Source organism: Tachysurus vachellii, chromosome 13, assembly GCF_030014155.1.
Source record: "Tachysurus vachellii isolate PV-2020 chromosome 13, HZAU_Pvac_v1, whole genome shotgun sequence".
Taxonomy (NCBI): Eukaryota; Metazoa; Chordata; class Actinopteri; order Siluriformes; family Bagridae; genus Tachysurus; species Tachysurus vachellii.
Window position 1 is genome coordinate 952,501 of NC_083472.1, and position 13,433 is coordinate 965,933.

Here is a 13,433-nt window from a genome sequence, read left to right on the forward strand (position 1 = left end):
TGATTTATGTGCTGAAGGAGTCTCCAGTGTGAGCTCTGTGTCTCAGTCAGAGGTGAAGCTGGAACAGAAAGTTCTCCACATCTTCAGGACAGAGGAGTTTACACTTCTTTGTGTTTCTCAGTAACAAGCTGAGATTTTTCTCTTATTAAAATAAAGAGAGAGAATAAAGAGAGAGAATAAAGAGAGACTGCTGAGGGGACGAGTGTTTAGAGCTAGGATGTTCTAAGACAGATTTTAAAAATTGTAATTATTGACGTTACTCTGGTATAAAAGGTCGTGTAGTAACAGTATGGTTTTAGCATACACACACACATACACACACACATACACACACACACGTGCACACACACATAAATATATATAAATACCCATGCATATGTGGTGCTGATGGATGAAGCTGGAGAAAGCAGGTGAAAGCAGTAATTAGCAAATCATCATCTTCACTTACTCCAATCTTTAAACCAGATCTGTGCTGAAGGTCACGCCGAGGTCACAGCAGAGACGTTATCCTCTCCAGTGTGATGCATCAGGGCTAAAATAGAAAAATGCCAATCCTAAGAGAATATCTATGGGCTTGAACTGGTGGCCTGCAACCGTAACCACAACTTGGCTTCAGATGCTGATGCCACCGAGGCATATTTTCATCACGGTGGTAAAACTTGAGACAGATGACTTTTTTAAAAGCAAGGCTTTAAATATTTTGTGTGGAACCAACGTGTGAGCTCTTGTGCATCAGTTCACAAAGCATCTTTACAGCATCCACTTCGACTACACGAAGGAAAGTAAGTTCACTTTTCAGTTCATTTCTACAACATGGCTTCTGTCTTGGCTGATGAAGAGACGACGTCACAAGCCGCTCCGATGTGGAGTTTTCGCAAAGCGTCTCTGTTTCGAAAGCTGAGAGAGCATCTGAAGTGTAAGTGTCATTTTTTTTTAATTACATTTATCCTAATTATTTAGAATTACTTCTTAAATAAAACTTGAAAAGGAAATCTAAAAACTAAAATACAATAAAGCATTTATCAAGAATTATTTATTTTTTATTTTTATTTAAATAAAATAATTAAAAAAATAATATTTTGTTTGTTGATTTTTATTCTGTTGTCCTCGTGAGCCTATTCTACTCATTAACATAAAGTATTTAAAAATAAAATTGCTTTTCTACATTTTTTAAATGCATTTTCTTACACATTTTAAATAGAATTTACATAACATTTTAACGATTTCATGTAGACATCTTCTTCTTCTTCTTCTTCTTCTTCTTCTTCTTCTTCTTCTTCTTCTTCTTCAATGAAAGCTAATTAAAAAAACAAAACCTGGCAAACAGAATATGATGAAATAAATAAGCATTGCATTAGTCACTATGTAAGTGCACATAAGAAAATAAGATCATAGATCATTTAGAAAGTTAGCTTTAGTTAATAAGAAAATAATGTTTAAACAGTATTTTATAGTCTATTATTATTATTATTATTATTATTATTATTATTATTATTATTATAGGTAATGAATTATCACAGCCAGTGAACAGTGTGCTCCTGCCGTGGTGATGGTGGACATATCGTTCCCGTTTGTTATCAGCTGTAAAAACCCAAACAGCCGGTGAACTGAGCTACTGCACTTTAGACAACCCAGATTTAGACACCAAAGACCTCGCTATGAAACTGTATAACATGCTGACGACGCGCTGTGATCTGGCAGCATGATGCATTTTTAAAATAAAGTGTGTGTGTGTACCAGTGTCCTTAGGTTCAAATCTGCTATTAAACACAATATCCAATGCTAAATAATAATAATAATAATAACAATAATTACATTGTTGTCATTGTCTAATGAACCAACACCGACTGACTGACCCTTTGATGCACCAATTATCTGATTCATTAACTTACCATCAACTGACCAACTTTTCTACTGGCTGAAAGTAAGACCACTTCACAGACTGACCTATTGGTCCAACCACCAAGTGAGTAACTGATTGACCAAACCACAACTGACCAATATTCTAACTAACTGACCCATCCACTGACTGACCAAGCTAGTGATAACTGACCAATCTAGTGACAGATCATCCTAGCTACTGACCCAAATATTGACCATTTGCTGACCAATTCGTTAACTGGGACTATTGACTCTTTAACTGACCTATCCACTGATCCCACCAAATGACTGAACAACTGACTGAATGATTCATTAATTTATCACCAATCTGCTGACCGATCCACAGACTTATCAATCCACCCAATAACTGAACAACCTACTGAACAACTACCTGTTTTATTCACTTACCACTCATCCAGCCTTCTAACTAAACAAACCAGAGTCTGACCAAGCTGTGCACCAACCAATCCACCGTCTGAATGGCCCAAAAAATGGGCCAGCAAAAACACAATTGACAATTAAGTAGCTTATTTACATCCAACCCACAATCAAATGCTTAACTGAGCAACTAAACCACTTTTTTAAAACATTTTCCTTTCAAATGTCCCGTCTATTGATCCAAACATTGACGTGCCGAATGTCTGCATGAACAACATACTGACCCAACAATGTACCTACGCACTACTGAACAACCAACTGACCCACCCCACTGCCATAACTGTCTTATTCATGGACTGCCTACCCAACACTCTTACCAACTGAACCTTCATCTGACCAATCCACCAACTGTAACTGGGAAACCCACCAGTGGATGTTCTTAGGTTTTGTCTAATGTAGCTTTGAGATTTTATGTAGCAACAGGGTTTTGGAGGTCATTTCACTGTGTACTGCATCAGCTATATCTGTTTGAAATAACAATAAAAGGATCTTGACTAATCCACTTACTGAAGAAGCTACCAGCTAAACGACGTACCGACCCACCACTGCCTAGTTACCCACGATCCATGACCAACAACCAAGCTCTAAATTGTGATCCACAGACTGACCCACAGCTGAGCAACCTACAGACTCTAAGCCTGTGCTGGTGCAGCATTCTGTACCTTCACGTTACAGCCTGAGGCTCAGACTTTTACCTGTTGCTTAAAACCTGCATAGAAAAACATCTTCAGCTCACTCAGCAGGTCACTGCAGGAATTTAGCTCAAGGTTAGAATAAAAAGTTTGGGAGAGAAGAATACATTCAGGAGCGTCTGTGAACTCCAGAGAGCAGACATTAAAAGTGAGAAGCTCAGCGTGTATTTAGTTTCCAGCCATCTGTTCCTGTTTATATCACTCTGTCCTTCAGAGACCAGACGGATTGTGGAAGACTGTGGGAGATGAAATGCATTACTGAACTTAGCGGCACTCACTGAAACAATGCTAATCATGCTAATCATAAACACCTGAGAGTTTTCTGAACAAATCGCAGGCTAAATAAAGAGTTAATGTGTGAGTTTTAGTGAAAGAAAACATGGTTTCGTCTCAATAATTAAAGTTAGCATTAGACAGAGAAATGTTAGTCACATGCTAATCATATACATCGAAGTGAAAAAGCGGTTAAGATGTTTCCTTACTGTTTACATTACAAAAAGAAAAAAAAGGACAACACAAAATGATGTGAACTTCCTACATTTAGCACAAAACTGGTTTTTACTAGCATCCACAGAGGCTAACTAGCATCTTCTGATTTGGTTTCATTACCAGATTTTTGTTGTTGTGAACTTGGATGTACTGCGTGTGTGTGTGTGTGTGTGTGTGAGTGTGTGTGTGCTAGCCAAATTATGCCACTTATGCATATCTGTTAGCATGAACTAATCTCTTCGAGGCTGAAGGGAAAGGCAAGCGTCTGCAGTAAATAAAACCAGAGAACCCTCGATGACAGAACTTTGGAGACTTGTTTTTTTGTTTGTCAGTTTGAAAAAATGCCACGTTGGTGTCTAACACTACCGTGTGCACTGATGCTAATTTTTAAGATGGACTCACATGAGTATTTCATATGAAGTATACTTCTTTAAGCTCAATGCTACAGTATGTAACAGTAGCTAACATCATACTCAGTGTGCTTATGCTAATCCTCGTTACGGTGACCCTGTGCTAGTTCTGAATAGTGATGCTAACCTTATGTCAACTGTATTGCTGCATTAGCCATTAGCTTACATTAGTTTAAAAAGTAGATGCTATTTTGTGCTGCTCACATTAAGGAAAAATCTTCACTGGATATAGATTTATAGATTTTTAATAAAAACAAACAAATAAACAACAATAACAATAAAAATAAAAAAATAAAAACATAAAAAAATAAGAAATAATAAAATAAACATATATATATGTAAACAGATAAATGGCCAAATGATTTCGATTTTTTTAATTTTTAAATTTTTATTTTTTATCTTTTTTATTTAGAAAGAATCTAGTAAAGCTAAACCACAGAACTGACTTGTTGCTGGTTCTATCTATCTATCTATCTATCTATCTATCTATCTATCTATCTATCTATCTATCTATCTATCTATCTATTTGTCCTTTTATTTAATTTTATTTTAGTGGAGTAAAAACTATAAATTATCTATAAATATAAATTCTCTCTCTCTCTCTCTCTCTCTCTCTCTCTCTCTCTCTCTCTCTCTCTCGCTTTCTTTTTTTTATATTTCAGTTACTTTTGAGCACTAGAGGGCGCACTGACCCACAATTTCATCAAGCCTTGCTGCAGTGTGTAGTGATTTTGTAAATAAAATAACAATAAAAAGGTGCAGTGACGTTTATATTGATGTTTTTTATCGAGTGACAGTTAAGTAAGATTTATTCAGATTCATCTTCATTACTGCAACTGTTCTGAATTTATCAGTAAGTCAAATGTTTAGCCACACACACACACACACACACACACACACACACACACACACACACACACACACACACACAGTATTATTATAAATACAATGTGAATATGAATAAACTGTAAATACTGATTGTTATATACAAGAGAAATGATAGAAATAAAACAGAAAATAAGAAAACAACAATAATATAATTAAAAATAAAAATATCCACAAAGAAAAAAGGGAAAAATATTAAAGACTAAAATGGTAAAATATTGTGAATCAGATAAATAAATAAAATGCAGTGGAATAAAAAAAAACAACAACAACAACAAATGGCTTAAAGAACAAATTTTGCTTTTCCACAAACAAACGAGAGGCGGAGCTTCAAGTACATGGGTGTGATCGTGGGCGGGATCCAAATACACCTTTAAATAAAGTAATTTATGTGTGAAAACTGGAGGACATGAACTTGTGACAGACGAGTGTTACTGCATCATAAATTGTAACAGCCAATCAGGATCCAGTATGCAAATACAGGCTCGCATCACCAGTGTACTAGCGAATGGGGCGGAGCTTCTCATTTGCGTGTGTATAAAATGTCACAGATTTTCTGCGGCTGTTTGTCTGGAGCTGCACATCACACATTTCAACACATCACAACATGAGTTTGTTGTGTCCTGTTGCTGGCTTTTAAGCCGCGTTCACACTGCAAGTCTTAATGCTCAAATCGGATCTTTTGCTCAGATCTGATTTTTTTGTTTGGCTGTTCACATTACCTTTTAAAATGTGGCCTATATCAGATACCAGTGTGAGCTGTTTGCTGTTTCGAACTGACCCGCATGCGCAAATGAACAATAACAACGACGTCACACGCATCACGCCGTCGCGCTAAAGTTGGCGAGGTTCTGGAGGAAGTAAGCGTTTCCGCTTTTCTTTCTAAATGTTTGTGTAACGGCAGCACAGAGACGCATTCATTCATTCATCTTCTACCGCTTATCCGAACTACCTCGGGTCACGGGGAGCCTGTGCCTATCTCAGGAGTCATTGGGCATCAAGACAGGATACACCCTGGACGGAGTGCCAACCCATCACAGGGCACACACACACTCTCATTCACTCACACACTCACACACTACGGACAATTTTCCAGAGATGCCAATCAACCTACCATGCCTGTCTTTGGACCGGGGGAGGAAACCGGAGTACCCGGAGGAAACCCCCGAAGCACGGGGAGAACATGCAAACTCCACACACACAAGGCGGAGGCAGGAATCGAACCCCCAACCCTGGAGGTGTGAGGAGAACGTGCTAACCACTAAGCCACCGTGCCCCCCACAGAGACGCAGTGTTTTGAAAATTTCGAGGGCAACTTTTGATTATTTGATCCATTCTGTAGGCGTAGTCACGTTTGTGTGCGAACTCGCCGGCGCATAATTGTGACGAATGTCGATGTAGATTGACGTAAAAGTCGCATCAAATCCGCCTCGGTTGTTCACACTGCGGCCACATTGGAAAAAATCAGATTTGGGTCTGAATCAGGACCACATATGGAAGTGGTCTGAATCTGATTTGAAAAAATCAGATCTGGGCAAGATTTGAGTGTTCAGACTACTCCTGAAGAAGTCTGACCTGGTCACTTGACCCCAAAAAAATCAGATTTGGCCCACTTTTACATGCAGTGTGAACGTGGCCTTAGACACGTATCATAGCATCACACACAGACTATAATAAACATCACTTTATTGTGGCCGCATGTAGTCGGAACGGCACTAAATCAGAAAGGATTTTTTTCCTGAAACAGTTCAGCGCCTGGAGCTTCTTCAGTGCTGATAAGAAAAAATCGATTAGTTGGTCATTTGTCGCTGTCTACAACGCATGGAGCTGCTGTTGTGTTCACTACAGATGTTCTGTGATCTCGTGTCTCTGAATGTGGATTTAATGATGAGCGATCAGATCAGAACTGAGACGCGGGGAGCCTCGGGCTGGGAGGAGAGAAATCAGACTGGATAAAGTCTGATTCCGCTCTCTGACATCAGACATAAACATTATATCAAATAAAACGTTCATCATAGAAACAATAAAGCACGTCAATAAAACTTTAACATTATTTGAGAAAACATCGTTAATCACAGAGTCGCTTAATAACGAGACTTTTTGTCATCAGTGTTTGTTTTTCATGCTGAATCCCTGAACTGCGTCCTGCTTAAAGAGCTGAGACTTTATTTTAAATAATGTGACATACATTAGGCCTTATTAACACTAATTATAAACACGTCTTAATAAGTTTGCTAAAAATGTCTACAAATAAAATAATCTTCGGTTTATTATAACCTTAGTACATAAAATAGTGGATAAATTTGATGTTCCTTATTGGGTATGCCTTATGTTAGTGCCTTATATGTTAATGATCTTTATTCAGAAGTGATTCTTTAACGTTGTGAGATTTTGGTTAGTGAGAGTGAAGACACACATCCTCAGGCCAGCGTGAGACCAGTGTGAGGGTCGGACCAAAGCCTTGGATTGTCCTCAAACCAAACCTGGTCCTCTCTTTGGAGTCAAGGTCCAAGAACCATAAAACCCTGAGGCCATATTTTGTCTTACATACGGCTCGGAATTTCAGATGATTCTGGATCGGCATGTTGATTCAGTTGATTCAGTTACAGTGTTAGCGCTGTTTGGTGTTGATTGTTGCTTAGTGCTTCCTCTGAACAGGTGTTTAGCATATGTTCCTGTGAAGAAATTACAAACGCTGTAATTTCACCTCCTCTCTCTCTCTCTCTCTCTCTCTCTCTCTCTCTCTCTCTCTCTCTCTCTCTCTCTCTCTGCCTCTCCCTGCCTCCCCCCTTCTCTCTCTCGACCTGACTGAGAGTTCGGGTTTCGGTGTCCGTGGCCGTGTGGAGAGTGCTATTTCAGCCATGCGCCTCTGCGAGCTCAGACCGTCTCTCACATTACAGCCGGTGTGTGATTGACGGCTCCACGGCTCTGTAAGCTCTCGCTGGAAAATAAAACGACGGCGTCGTGCTGCGGTGGGAATTACCAACATGTCCAGTTCGCTCTAAACAAAACTGTCTAGCATGCGGCTGGAAAAACAGGAAGCAATATAAAGGAACGTCGTCCACAATAAACCATGTTCCACTTCACATTTCATCAGTTATTTAAGAAATATTCTTAATGCAGTCTTCAGATTACAAAGATTTAAAATAAAAGGTCTAAAAGGATTTAAATTACACCCCCCCAGGGAGGCGTCCAGGAGGCATCCAGAACAGATGCCCGAGCCACCTTAGCTGACTCCTCTCGATGTGGAGGAGCAGCGGCTCTACTCTGAGCTCCTCCCGAGTGACCGAGCTCCTCACCCTATCTCTAAGGGAGCGCCCAGCCACCCTGCGGAGGAAACTCATTGCGGCCGCCTGTATCTTGTCCTTTCGGTCATGACCCAAAGCTCATGACCATAGGTGAGGGTAGGAACGTAGATCGACTGGTAAATAGAGAGCTTCACCTTGTGGCTCAGCTCTTTCTTCACCACAACAGACCGGTATATTGACCACATCACTGCAGAAGATACACCGATCCGCCTGTCGATCTCCCGCTCCATCCTTCCCTCACTCGTGAACAAGACCCCAAAATTTCTTCGAGGCCAACCGATAGTCCTTCTCCATGGCCTCACCGAACTCCTCCCAGACCCGAGTTTTTGCCTGCAACCACCCGGGCTGAAGCTCGCTTGGCCCTCCGGTACCTATCAGCTGCCTCCGGAGTCCCCCGAGCCAACCAGGCTCGATAGGACTCCTTCTTCAGCTTGACGCCATCCCTTACTTCCGGTGTCCACCACCGGGTTCGGGGATTGCCGCCACGACAGGCACCGGAGACCTTAAGGCCACAGCTCCGCGTGGCCGCGTCGACAATGGAGGTGGAGAACATGGTCCACTCAGACTCAATGTCTCCCTCCCTCGGGATCTGGTTGAAGCTCTGCCGGAGGTGGGAGTTGAAGATCTCTCTGACCAGAGACTCTGCCAAACGTTCCCAGCGGACCCTCACAGTACGTTTGGGTCTGCCAAGTCTGTCCAACTTCCTCCCCGGCCATCGGATCCAATTCACCACCAGGTGGTGATCGGTTGACAGCTCCGCCCCTCTCTTTACCTGAGTGTCCAAGACATACGGCCGGAGGTCAGATGAAACAACCACAAAGTCGATCACCGACCTCTGACCTAGGGTGTCCTGATGCCATGTGTACTGATGGACACCCTTATGCTTGAACATGGTGTTCGTTATGGACAAACTGTGACTAGCACAGAAGTCCAATAACAGAACACCACTCGGGTTCAGGTCGGGGGGCCGTTCCTCCCAATCACGCCCCTCCAGGTGTCACTGTCGCTGCCCACGTGAGCATTAAAGTCCCCCAGTAGAACGACGGAGTCCCCGGTCGGAGCACTTTCCAGCACCCCTCCCAGAGACACCAAGAAGGTCGGATACTCTACACTGCCATTTGCCCCGTAAGCACAAATAACAGTGAGAGACCTCTCCCCGACCTGAAGGCGCAGGGAAACGACCCTCTTGTTCACCGGGGTAAACTCCAACACATGGCTGCTGAGCTGGGGGGCCATGAGCAAGCCCACACCAGCCCGCCGCCTCTCACCACGGGCAACTCCAGAGTAGTAGAGAGCCCAAGCTGCGCGTGGAGGCGAGCCCAACTATATCTAGTCGGTATCTCTCAACCTCCCGCACCAGCTCAGGCTCCTTCCCCCCAGCGAGGTGACATTCCATGTCCCTAGAGCCAGATTCCGTGTCCGGGGATTGGGTCGCCGAGGCTCCCGCCTTCGACTGCCACCCAATCCACATTGCACCAGGACCTTACGGTTTCTCCTGCAGGTGGTGGGCCCACAGGAGATCGGCCCCACGTCGCTCCTTTGGGCTGAGCCCGTCCGGGCCCCATGGGGTAAGACCCGGCCACCAGGCGCTCGCATGCGAGCCCCAACCCTGTGCCTGGCTCCAGAGTGGGGCCCCGGTTGCACCATACCGGGTGACGTCACGGACCTTGCTTTATTTTTCTTCCTAAAGGGATTTTGAACCGCTCTTTGTCTGGCCCGTCACCCAGGACCTGTTTGCCTTGGGAGACCCTACTAGGGGCAAAAAGCCCCAGACAACATAGCTCCTAGGATCATTCAGGCACGCAAACCCCTCCACCACAATAAGGTGGCGGTTCAAGGAGGGGGCTTGCTTTGATATTAAAAATATATTTCAGAATTTTTGGCACCCCGACAAATCTTTAAAACAACAAAGCTTCTATTTTCATTAATTTTATCTCAGGTATATAGTGACCAAATTATCGCCATTTCTAATAAACATTAAGAAATATTTACAATTTGTTGTCAACAAACAAAAACCTAATAATACAACAGAGTTCAATTTATTAGCGACCTTAAGATCTCTATACATAAATTCACTGGGTGCCATAAATATTAAACTGTTTTAAAGAAACAAAAAGCGACAAAATCAACAACACACTTCTGTTTATTTTATATTGAGGATTTTAATTTATCGATAATATTTTATAAATGTATTTTTATTATTTTAATACTGACTGACAAAAGTGTCGGCACGGGAAGATACGGTGCAGCTGAGTGACGATCGATAAAATCTAAAATAAAGAAAAAAATAAAAAGAATTTAATATTTTACTGTTAAAATTAAAAAATGAAAAATAATCAGATCATTTTATCATGAATAATAGAATTTAAACGGAAGGTTTCAATCTCGTAAGTGACACACAACATAAAGCTTTGTCAGATTTTCCTTCTCGTGAAACAGTATAAAGAAAAAGAAAATAAATAAATAAATAAATAACTGAAAGGGGGCGGGGCTTATTTTTTGCCGTAAGACATTAACACAGCTGTTCTACTCCCAAGTCATCAAAGACATTTAACCCCAGGAACCTGAGCCGAGCGACGGCATGTGCCTCGTACTGAAGTTATGGTTCTGATGAATGACTGGAATGTTAGACACTGTGAGCTCAGTGTTCAGTATAAACACTCAAACTTTATGGTTTCTGAACCCACAGCCACAGAAATCCCTCACAGATACGGTGCTTCTCCATCACTTCATCCACAAGACCATCATTTACTGTATATAACATCGTTCCTCTTACACCACTGTGATTTACTACGAATACACATCCTTCTTTTTATCCCTTTATAGTTACACTTATTGTTGTGGGACTTTACTGTATGTTACAGCAGCTGTAAACTGCTCTGTCCTGAAAAACCTACAGCTTCACCTCTGACTGTTATAAAGCACGGTGACACCGGAGACTCCTTCCAGACGTGACACATGAAGCCAAAACATCCTCAAAGAAATCGCTTTAATCCTCTGAAAAGGAGCTGTTGCTATAGAATCGGTACAGTAATTAATTAATATCCTTCTGGAAATGAGCTCTACTTCTCTGAGCTTTGGCAGAATTACATCAATAATCCACAGTTTAGGTATAAATATGATTTTCTTTAGCACACTTTGTGTTTCCTGAGTGGAGTCGTGACTCTCTGAGAGCCCCAGCGCTGTGGATAGATTATTTATTGTGCGGTTCGGATGTTCGATCTCTCCAACAACTCTCTTTTATTTACTGATGTTACTCTGAAGAGCTGAAGGAATAAAAAGCTGCTCAGGAAAGTAATTTATTTATGATTTGTAAAGGAAATTAGAGAAAAGAAAGAACAAGCTTTGTGTGTGTGTGTGTGTGTGTGTGTGTGTGATTTTTTAATTTCTTATACTAAATTATAAAACAAAATTTTCAAGTTTATTGTTCGAACTAGGGGCACGGTGGCTTAGTGGTTAGCACGTTCGCCTCACACCTCCAGGGTTGGGGTTCGATTCCCACCTCCACCTTGTGTGTGTGGAGTTTGCATGTTCTCCCCGTGCCTCGGGGGTTTCCTCCGGGTACTCTGGTTTCCTCCCCCGGTCCAAAGACATGCATGGTAGGTTCATTGGCATCTCTGGAAAATTGTCCGTAGTGTGTGATTGTGTGAGTGAATGAGAGTGTGTGTGTGTGTGCCCTGTGATGGGTTGGCACTCCGTCCAGGGTGTATCCTGCCTTGATGCCCGATGACGCCTGAGAGGCTCAGGCTCCCCGTGACCCGAGGTAGTTCAGATAAGCGGTAGAAGATGAGAGAGTGAGTGAGTGAGTGTTTGAACTAATTTCAATTCAATTCAGTTTTATTTGTATTGCACTTTTTACAGTAGACATTGTCTCAAAGCAGCTTTACAGAACATAAACATAGAACAAAAGATTATTATAAAGAATAATAGAATTCAAAATTCCAGATTAATATTAGATATATTTAAATGTGTATGTATTTATCCCAAATGAACAAGTCTGAGGTGACTCAGGTGACTGTGGGGAGGAAAAACTCCCTTAGATGGTAAAGGAAGGAACCTTGAGAGGAACCAGACTCAAAGAGGAACCTCATTATCATCTGGGTGACACTGGGGGTGTGATTATAAATATACAGTCTGATAAATGTTGTACTGATGAGGAGGATGTTGTCCTCAAAGACCACATGGAGTTCACATCTCCTCTTTAGTACCGCAGAGTCTAACTGGAGCTGGTAGATCTCTAGATGCCTCAGGATTCTCAGAGTCGCCCTCATCTCAGGGCACGGAAGACGATCGGAGCTGGTACAATTTCAGGATGCCTCGGGATGTGTAGAAAGAGAGAAGCAGTGGAGAGGACAGATGTTTTTTTTTCTCCAAAGCTTTATTTCATTAGCATTAGCATTAGCATCAATCTGGTGTTTATCCTATAGATTAATTAGCAGCACTGGGTCATAAACATCGATCATTTTCTCTGCTATCATGAGCTGCTAGCTAACACAAGTGCCAAGGTTATAGAGATTGCAGGATTAAACAATCCTTGTGTTTGTTGAATTAAAACAACATGAACAACACGACGTAACTTAGACATGACACGAAATAAACAAAACGTGAACACCAGGGGACGTGAAATCGTCATGGAAACAAAAGTCATGACATGGAGAAAGTGTTAAACCCAAACACTGAACAGTGATGAGAAGAAAGTGCAGGTATATACAGAGCAGGACATGAGGACACACATGAGAAATCACAAAACACACACAACATGAAAATTAAAGGTTTTAATCAAAACACCTGTCACTTCGCCCCCTGCTGGTCTGGTAGAGGCCTGACCCAGTGGTTCCTGACAATGTGCTAATCTGACAGGGATTTCAGGAGGATTTTTAGTCATATTCATAACTGTTTATAATATTCATTACTCATGCTAGCTGCTACCTAACAGGCTAATCCGAGGATCTGAGTCTGGTTTCTCTCAAGGTTTCTTCCTCATATCATCTCAGGGATTTTTTCTCACCAACGTCACCTCAGACTTCATCACTGGGGATAAATGTTAGACATAAATACTAACTTAATTTTAAACTTTACAAATTCTTCTTCTGTTCTATTGTTTAATGCGCAATACAAATAAATTGAATTGAATTGTTCTGACAGAATGTTTAGTTATGTTCATAAATGTGTAGAACGTTCACTGTCGCTAACTAGCTGGCAAACATGAGCTAATAGGTCCAGATTTCAGACAGGACGTTTAATAAGTCATAAATGGAACTGTTTATAACTTTCACTGCTAATGTTCTTCTGGTTAGCACATGAGCTAACACGTCTAACAGGATTTCTCA